An 8,186-nucleotide genomic window follows, 5' to 3' on the forward strand; every position below is an offset into this window, starting at 1 on the left:
GGCCTCGAACTCAAAAATCCACCTGCCTCTGCCTCCCAGTGCTGGGATTAAAGGCGTGCGCCACCACCGCCCGGCAAGACTGTCACTTTCTCTCTGTCCTCCTCACAGACTTTTCTGGATTTACTATGAGCTTTGTGATTAGCCTTCACTTTTTCCAATCTGCTTGTCCTTCTACCTACGTCTTTAAAGCTTTTCTTGCCTAACTCCGCACCAGCTATGTCTGTTGTGTGTGTACTCAGTCCCCCTAGTTTTTCAGAGTACTCAGTCTACCAGGTTGCCCCAGACTTTAGATGAAATGTTGAGTTCAGCATGAAAGGGGATCTCCATTTTGTTATAGAAGTCATGTTCAGTGGTGGTTCTGTTCTTAGGCTGAAAGACTAGAAGCAGAAGCACATTTACCTAAAAAAGTTAATGATTTCATTCCAAAAAAGTGTCCTTTTAATTCCTGTAGTAACATCAGATGATGAATGGGAGACTCAAAAAAGGTGGGAGTAAAAGTGAGCTCAGTGGAGTTAAGGGCATTAGTGGCTCTGACGGAGTATCCAGTACCCGAGTGGTAGCTCACAACTGTTTGTAAGTCTAGTTCTAGAAAGCTGGTACTGCATGAATATGGTATACAGATGTACATGCAGGCAGAGCATCCAAATGAATGAGTAGCTACTTCCAGGAGAGACTATAGTTGTTGAAATCATGAAGGTTTTAGCCAGGCAGTGGTGGCATACACTTTTAATCCCAGCACTTGAGAGGCAGAGGCCAGGATATCTCTGTGGTGAGTTTGAAGCCACCCTGGTCAGTTCCAGGATAGTTCTTGAAACTGTAGCTACAGAGAAACTGTCTTGAAAAACCAAAACCAAACCAAACCAAACCAAACCAAAACCAAACCAAACCAAACCAAACCATACACATATACATACATACAAACAAACATACATACATACATACAAACAAACAAAAAGAGTGAAGGCTTTCAAGAGCTTTAAGGATAGTAGTGGTTTAATCTTATGATTAAGTTCAAAGACATTTCATTGTAAGGGGTACTTATTTCTTAGCATCTTTATAGTGTTTTTTTAGGCTCCTAAATGGAATACAGAGAAAATAAGCACTGTTAGTTACATCCATCTTTTATTTTTTTTAAATCTCTTTGCATAACTTGTTTGCTTTTTCCTTACTTCTGAGAACTTTCCTCCCCCCCACCCCCAAATCCTTGATCTCAACCTTGATTCAAAACTAATTGTTTCTGTGTGTTGTAAAGTAGCTCTTATATAATGGTAGGTTAAGATTCATTGGTAAGTTGTGAGATTGTAAAGTGTAGAAGGCTATAAACAGCCTTGGTTAAAAAAAGAAGCAATAAACAAACAAACAAACAAACAAACAAAAAAACCCAAAAAACCAAAATATCAAGTTTTTTTTAGCACCAGATTAGAAGTCTTTTTTTTTTAAGTTTTATTGCATTATGATGAGAAAAGTTACATGATTTCAGTTTATCTGAATTTGTTAACATTTAAAAACATTTTTTTGTTTTTTTTTTGTTTTTTTTTTTTGTTTTTTTTAAGACAGGGTTTCTCTGTGTAGCCTTGGCTGTGCTGGAACTCACTCTGTAGACCAGGCTGACCTTGAACTCAGAAATCTGCCTGCCTCTGCCTCCCAAGTGCTGGGATTATAGGCGTGCCCCACCACCGCCCGGCTTAAAAACATATTTTAAGTAAATAGAATTACATCACATTCTTGTTTTCCTTTTGAACCCAATTTCTCCCAGAGACCCCCCCATACCTACAATATCTTTTTTTGTCATATTCTTTAAAATTTATAATTTTTTTTTTTTTCGAGACAAGGTTTCTCTGAGTAGCTCTGTCTGTCCTGGAACTCACTCTGTAGACCAGGCTGGCCTCGAACTCAAAAATCTGCCTGCCTCTGCCTCCCAAGTGCTGGGATTAAAGGCGTGCGCCACCACCGCCCGGCTTATAAAATATTTTAACAATAAAAATGAGTATTATAAAAGTTGTTTGATATAAAATGACAATCAATTTAACAGTCTTATGTAGATGCTTGTCAATGGCAATACTGAAAATACATACATTTTCTCAATATAAATTTTAAATAACTCCAAACATATTAACTGTATATTTCAAAATAATACATTATTACTAATATTTTCTTAAATGAACATAAATACATAAAACATTTTTGTTTGTTTGTTTGTTTTATATTTAGTAGAGCTTAAAAATCTTGGCTTTTCCCAAATTATTTAAATGATTGGTTTTGGCTGGTTTTGCTTTTTTTTTTTTTTTAAATTAAAGAGTTATCTATCTGTGTATGTATGTATGTATGTATGTATGTATGTATGTTTGTGTGTGTGTATGTATGTATGTATGTATGTATGTATGTATCTATCTAATTTGAGACAGGGTTTCTCTGTGTAACAACCCTTGTGGTCCTGGAACTTGCTTTGTAGACCAAGATGGCCTCGAACACTCAGAAATTCACGTGCCTCTGCCTCACAAGTGCTAAGATTAAAGGTATGTGCCAGCACGCACATGCCAGATTTATTTATTTGTATTATTTTAGATTATATGTAGGTTTGTGTGTGATGTGTGTACTTGAGTGCAAGTGTCCAAGGAGGCCAGAGGACTCGGAGCTAGCCAGCTCCCCTGATGCCGGAGTTAGAGATAGATAGTTGTAATGACTATTCCTGGTTGTCAACTTGACTATATCTGGAATGAATTACAATCCAGGAATGGAGGGCACACCTGGGAGAGGTTTTTCTGCTTGGTTTGAGGTGGGTGAGTTCACTTCCAATCCAGACCTCTGAGGTAGGAAGACACACACCTTTGAGCCGGTTCCTGAGATGGGAAGACATAGGCCTTTAATCCAAATCCAAGGTTGGAAGACACACTTTTAGTAAGGGCCACACCTTCTGCTAGAAGCCTTTATAAGGACACAAAAGAAAGAAGCTTTTGCTCTTTGTCTGCTTGTTCTTGCCTTACTAGCACATCCATTCCCCATGGTGTGTGAACTGTATTGCAAACGTAGAGATAAATGCCTTTGATTATCTTGATTCACCAGTTGTGGATGGCAATAGATTTGGTGACCCTGTATATGAAACTTTTGACAGTTTTGGGGAAAATACAGAAAATGCTGCTGCTGACTGGTTGCTCTTAACATCTCTGGATAAATTGACAAAGGATAGATAGGGAGGATCTCTGTGGAGGACAGCCAGGAACTCAGTAATAAAACTGACCAGTTTCAGATGCACATAAACAGTCTAATGGTTTCTAAGTGTGCCCTGGAAGAGAATCGTCTCTTCAGCAGCCACAGAATGTGCGGAAAGTCAAACCAAAATCCTCATTAGAAGGTTGGTTGAATTAGAGTGAACATTCAAGTCCCAGCTTCAGAGGATGTCAGCAGTTGAAATAAGGACATTAATAAGTAAAGAATGGATCCTGTGACTTGGGATGGGGATGTGTGGGAAGACCCTATTGAAACTGAGAACTTTGAATCCTCAGATTCTCAAGGGTTTACCTCACCTGAGGAAGTAGTTCCTTCAGGTCCCCCCCCGCAACCCCACCCTCTTGAACTATTACCCTTTTTACCTGAGGAAATTAATCCTTCATTGTCTGATAAACCAGCAGTGACTTTCTCTGAGGAAAATGATGGGTAAGACAATACTGATGTTCTTCAAGACCCACCAATAATTGCCTCTAGACCTAGGACCAGATTCAAGGCAAAGCAGGCCTCTCAAGGGGAGGTAGAAAGAGTTGTCTGTGAGGAAATGAGCTACACTACTAAGGAGCTTAATAAGTTTACTAGTTCATTAAAGCAGAAGTCTGGGGACAGATTTTAAAGGTGTAGGATAATGGTGAAAGGAACATAAAAGTAGATCAGGCTGAGTTTATTGACATGGGCCCTCTGACTGGAAATTTTAGGTATAATATGGAAGCTCGCACAGTTGAAAAAGGTCACCATCAAAAGTTTGAATGGTTGGCTGAAGCACTCATCAAAAAATGGCCTACTGAAAAGGAATTGGAGGTGCCTGATGTCCCGTGGCTTAGCGTTGATGAAGGGATTTTTAAGAGTCAGGGAAACTGCAATGCTAGTATGCTGTGTAAGACCAAATTCTCCAGGATGGGAAAGCCCAGGAGACATGCCCTTCACTAATCCTGTAAGGCATAAAATCACCATTTTATGAGGGGCACCAGCACATTTGAAGAGTTTTGTTCTTGTCCTTGTCCTTGTGTTAGACCTTAGGGTTGGAGATGCTGTTGCTCAACTGGATGAATTAAATGCAGTGGGTTTAATTGGTCCCCGCAGTAACAAGAGCCAGGTGGCAGCATTGGATCGCCAGAGACAAGGTGATTGTAGTTATTAAAATGGGCATCATAGACAAAACAATGTTTATAATGACTTAGTCCATAAGGACAGCACAGGCAAGGTGAATTTTATAGTGGTATGACTCTTATGGGCCTTTGATACTGGCTAATCAATTATGGTGTTCTAAGGCATGAAATAGATAAGAAGCCTACTGAATTTTTATTTGATCTATATTAAGTGGAAAAATTCTCAAACAAATGAAAGAAAGGCTATTGGATCATGACATGAGGCAATCTTGGCCAGTGAATCAATTTCTAGACTTAAGCAGTTTTCAGACTCAGAACTCTTTGAATGAAGTGGTGGCCAGGTTTCCCTGAGGAAGGATCTTGATAAAACACCTAAATGTTTTACTGTTAACCTTTCTCCAGTTCTTCCCCAGAGGGACCTATGATCTTTTACATAGATAACTGTACACTGGGCGAAAGGAGACTGGTTCTGAGTTGACATTCATTCTGAGAGATCCCAAGAAATAGTGAAAGTAGGAACCTATGGAAGCCAGGTGGTCTCTGCTGAAGTCTGACTCACAGTAGGTCCCCACATTCATCCTGTGGTTATTCCCCCAGTTCCAGAATGTATAATTGGAATAGATATTCTTAGAAATTGGAAGAAATCTTTCATTGGTTCCCTGACCTGTGGAGTGAGGGATATAAGGCTAAATGGAAGCCTTTGGAGTTGCCTCTGCCAAAGAAAATAGAGAATCTAAATCAGTACTGCATCCTTGAAGGAACTGCAGAGATCAGTGCCACCATCGTGGACTTGAAAGATGCAGGCATGGTGGTTCCCATCACAACTCCACATCTCTCTTTAACTCATTTATCTGGCCAGTGCAGAAGACAAGTTGACTATTGAAAACTCAGTCAGGCAGTAACTTTGATTGCACCTACTGTAATGTAGTGTCCTTATTTGAACAAATTAACACATCTGTACATGGTATGCAGCTATTGATCTGGCTTTCTTCCCAGTACCTGTTGGACCATTTCCTCCAGGGAAAACACAACACTTTGTTCTTACTGGAGTAGATATTTATGCTTGTTAAGAATTTGTCTTTCCAAAGGACAATGCAGAGACTGCTCCACCTGGAAATCCTTCCCATATTCAATCACCAAACCCAGGCACTATTGTGGATGCCAGCAAGTGCTGGCTGACAGGAGCCTGATATAGCTGTCTCCTGAGAGGCTCTGACAATGCCCGACTAATACAGAAGTGGAGGCTCACAGCCATCCATTGGACTGAGCACAGGGTCCCCATTGAAGGAGCTAGAGAAAGGACCCAAGGAGCTGAAGGGTTTGCGGCCCCATAGGACGAACAACAACATGAACTAACTAGTACCCTCAGAGCTCTGAGGGACTACTAAACCACCAACCAAAGAGTACACATGGTGGGACTCATGGCTCCAGCTGCATATGTAGCAGAAGATGGCCTAGTCGGTCATCAATGGGAGGAGAGGCCCTTGGTCATGTGAAGGGTCTATGCCCCAGTGTAGGGGAATGCCAGGGCCAGGAAGTGAGAGAGGGTGGGTTGGTGAGCAGGGGGATGGGGGAGGGAACAGGGTTCTTCCCCCCCTCCCCGCCCCCAGGGGAAACCTGGAAAGGAGGTATCATTTGAAATGTAAGTAAAGAAAATATCTAATTAAAAAAAATAATTTACCTTTCCTCTATATAGTGTTTCTGCCAAAACCACCGTCCACGGGCTCACAGAATGCTGTCATGGTACTCCACACAGTATAGCTTCTGACTAAGGAAGTCACTTCACAACCAGAAAAGTGTGACGGTGGGCCCACAGTTGTGGAATCCACTGGTCTTATCATGCTCTCCACCAGTTGGAAAGATGGAACGGCCTTTTGAAGACACAGTTACAGCACCAATTAGGTGGCAGCAGCATGGAGGGCTGGGGCAGAGCTCTTCAGAAGACAGTATATGCTTTGAATCAGCAATATGTGGAGTGGTTTCTCCCATAGCCAGGATCCATAGGTATAAGAATCAAGAGGTGGAAAGGGGAATAGTTCCACTCACCATTATTACTGATGACCCACTAGGAAAATTTTTGCTTATGATTCCCGTGACCCTAAGTTCTGCTGGCCTAGACGTTTTGGTTCCAGAGGGAAGAGTGCTGCTCCCAGGAGCCACAACAAACATTCTATTGAACTGGAAGCTCAGACTTCCCCCTGGCCTCTTTGGGCTTCTAATGCCCTTAAGCCAACAGGCTAAGCTGAATATGGTGATGCATACCATTAATTGAAGTGATCAGAAGGCAGAGGCAGAGGCCGGGGCAGGGGCAGGGGCAGGGGCAGGGGCAGGGGCAGGGGCAGGGGCAGGGGCAGGGGCAGGGGCAGGGGCAGGTGGATCTTTGTGAGTTCAAGACCAGCTTGAATCAACAGTTTGCATTCCAGGATAGCCAGGGTTGTTAGACAGAGGAAAACACCAACCAACCAACAACCAACCAACCAACCAACAGGCCAAGAAAGGAATAAAAGGGATAACAATGTTAGGAGGTGTGATTGATTTAGTTTACCAGAGGAAATTGTATTGCCTCTCCACAATGGAGGTAAGAGAGATGATGTCTGTTTGTTTGTTTTTTCAAGACAGGGTTTCTCTGTGTAGCCCTGGCTGTTCTGGAACTCACTCTGTAGACCAGGCTGGCCTCAAACTCAGAAATTCGCCTGCCTCTGCCTTCCAAATGCTGGGATTGAAGGCATGCGCCACCACCGCCTGGCTGGACAAGAGCTTTTGTCTGGAGTCAGGAGATCCTTTAGGTTGTATCAATGCTACCATATCCTGTGATGAAAGTCAATGGGAAACTCCAACAGCCTCATTCAGGCCCGATGACAAAGGGCTTAAGCCCTTCAGGAATGAAGGTATGGGTCACTGCACAAAGAGTGCCAAGACCTGCTGAGGTGCTTGCAGAGGGTAGAGGGATACAGGGAATCCAGTAGAGGAAGGTAGCAGTAAATACCAGCCAAGGCCATGTGACCAGTTGCAGAAATGAGGATTGTAGTTGACTTGAGTACTTCTATTGTATTTTGTCAAGAATTCATTTGTACAGATAGAAAGGAGGTTTGGCTCTTTGCCTGCTTGCCCTTCCTTACCTTATGAGCACATCCATTCCTTCGCTGGCATTGACGCCTACTCCTTTGGGATTCCAGCATATACAAAAGACCAGCTGAGACATTCAGCTTTGTGGGACTGAAGCAGCTACTAAATTCTTGGGCTTTCTATACACAGATAGCCATTGTTGAGTAGCTGGGCTGCAGCATGTCAGTCATTCCAATAAATCCCATATATATAATAAATCCCATATATAAACACATATATGTATGTATAATAACTCCGATTGTATTTAGGGGAAAATCACCCAGTTCCAGGCACCCCAGCAGGCGAGCTCAGCCATCCTTACCAACACTCCAACTGAAGACATAAGTAACAGTTAAAAGCAGAGACAAAGGACTCAATCAGTGTATGCATCAGGCAGAAGAAACAGCAGAGCGGTGTAGTGACCTGAAGAACTGGGGCAGTGAAGCAAAAGGTACAAGACTGGTCTGGCTGTCCATAATGTCAGTTCTGGCTGGATGACGTCATTGCTGTCACTGCTGGAGGGGAGCAATCTGGTACTCATGATTGCTCCTACTCCAGGGCACAGCATCACCACCACTGATCGTTGCCCTCACCTGCCCTCCTAGATTATACTGTTTCCAGATTGCAGGCTAAGAGCCAGTTTAGGACAAAGATTCTTTTTTTTTTTTAAACTATACTGCAAATTTTATTAGATATTTTCTTTATTTACATGTCATGATATCTCCTTTCCCAGTTTCCCCTCCAAAA

General features: G+C 42.4%; 1 protein-coding gene across 6 annotated transcripts in view; it reads left to right on the forward strand.

Moving 5' to 3' along the window:
• Window positions 1–8,186, forward strand: part of Frrs1 (ferric chelate reductase 1) — a 53,555-nt gene that overhangs the window by 12,789 nt on the left and 32,580 nt on the right. Inside the window, exon 1 of one of the 6 annotated variants that reach the window (XM_031375287.1) lies at window positions 7,708–7,890. The exons of the other annotated variants lie outside the window; for them this stretch is intronic. The gene's annotated coding sequence lies outside the window, so the exon portion shown is untranslated. Of the gene's footprint in view, window positions 1–7,707; window positions 7,891–8,186 lie in introns of those variants that run through there. 6 annotated transcript variants of the gene reach the window in all.

Source organism: Mastomys coucha, unplaced genomic scaffold, assembly GCF_008632895.1.
Source record: "Mastomys coucha isolate ucsf_1 unplaced genomic scaffold, UCSF_Mcou_1 pScaffold16, whole genome shotgun sequence".
Lineage (NCBI taxonomy): Eukaryota > Metazoa > Chordata > Mammalia > Rodentia > Muridae > Mastomys > Mastomys coucha.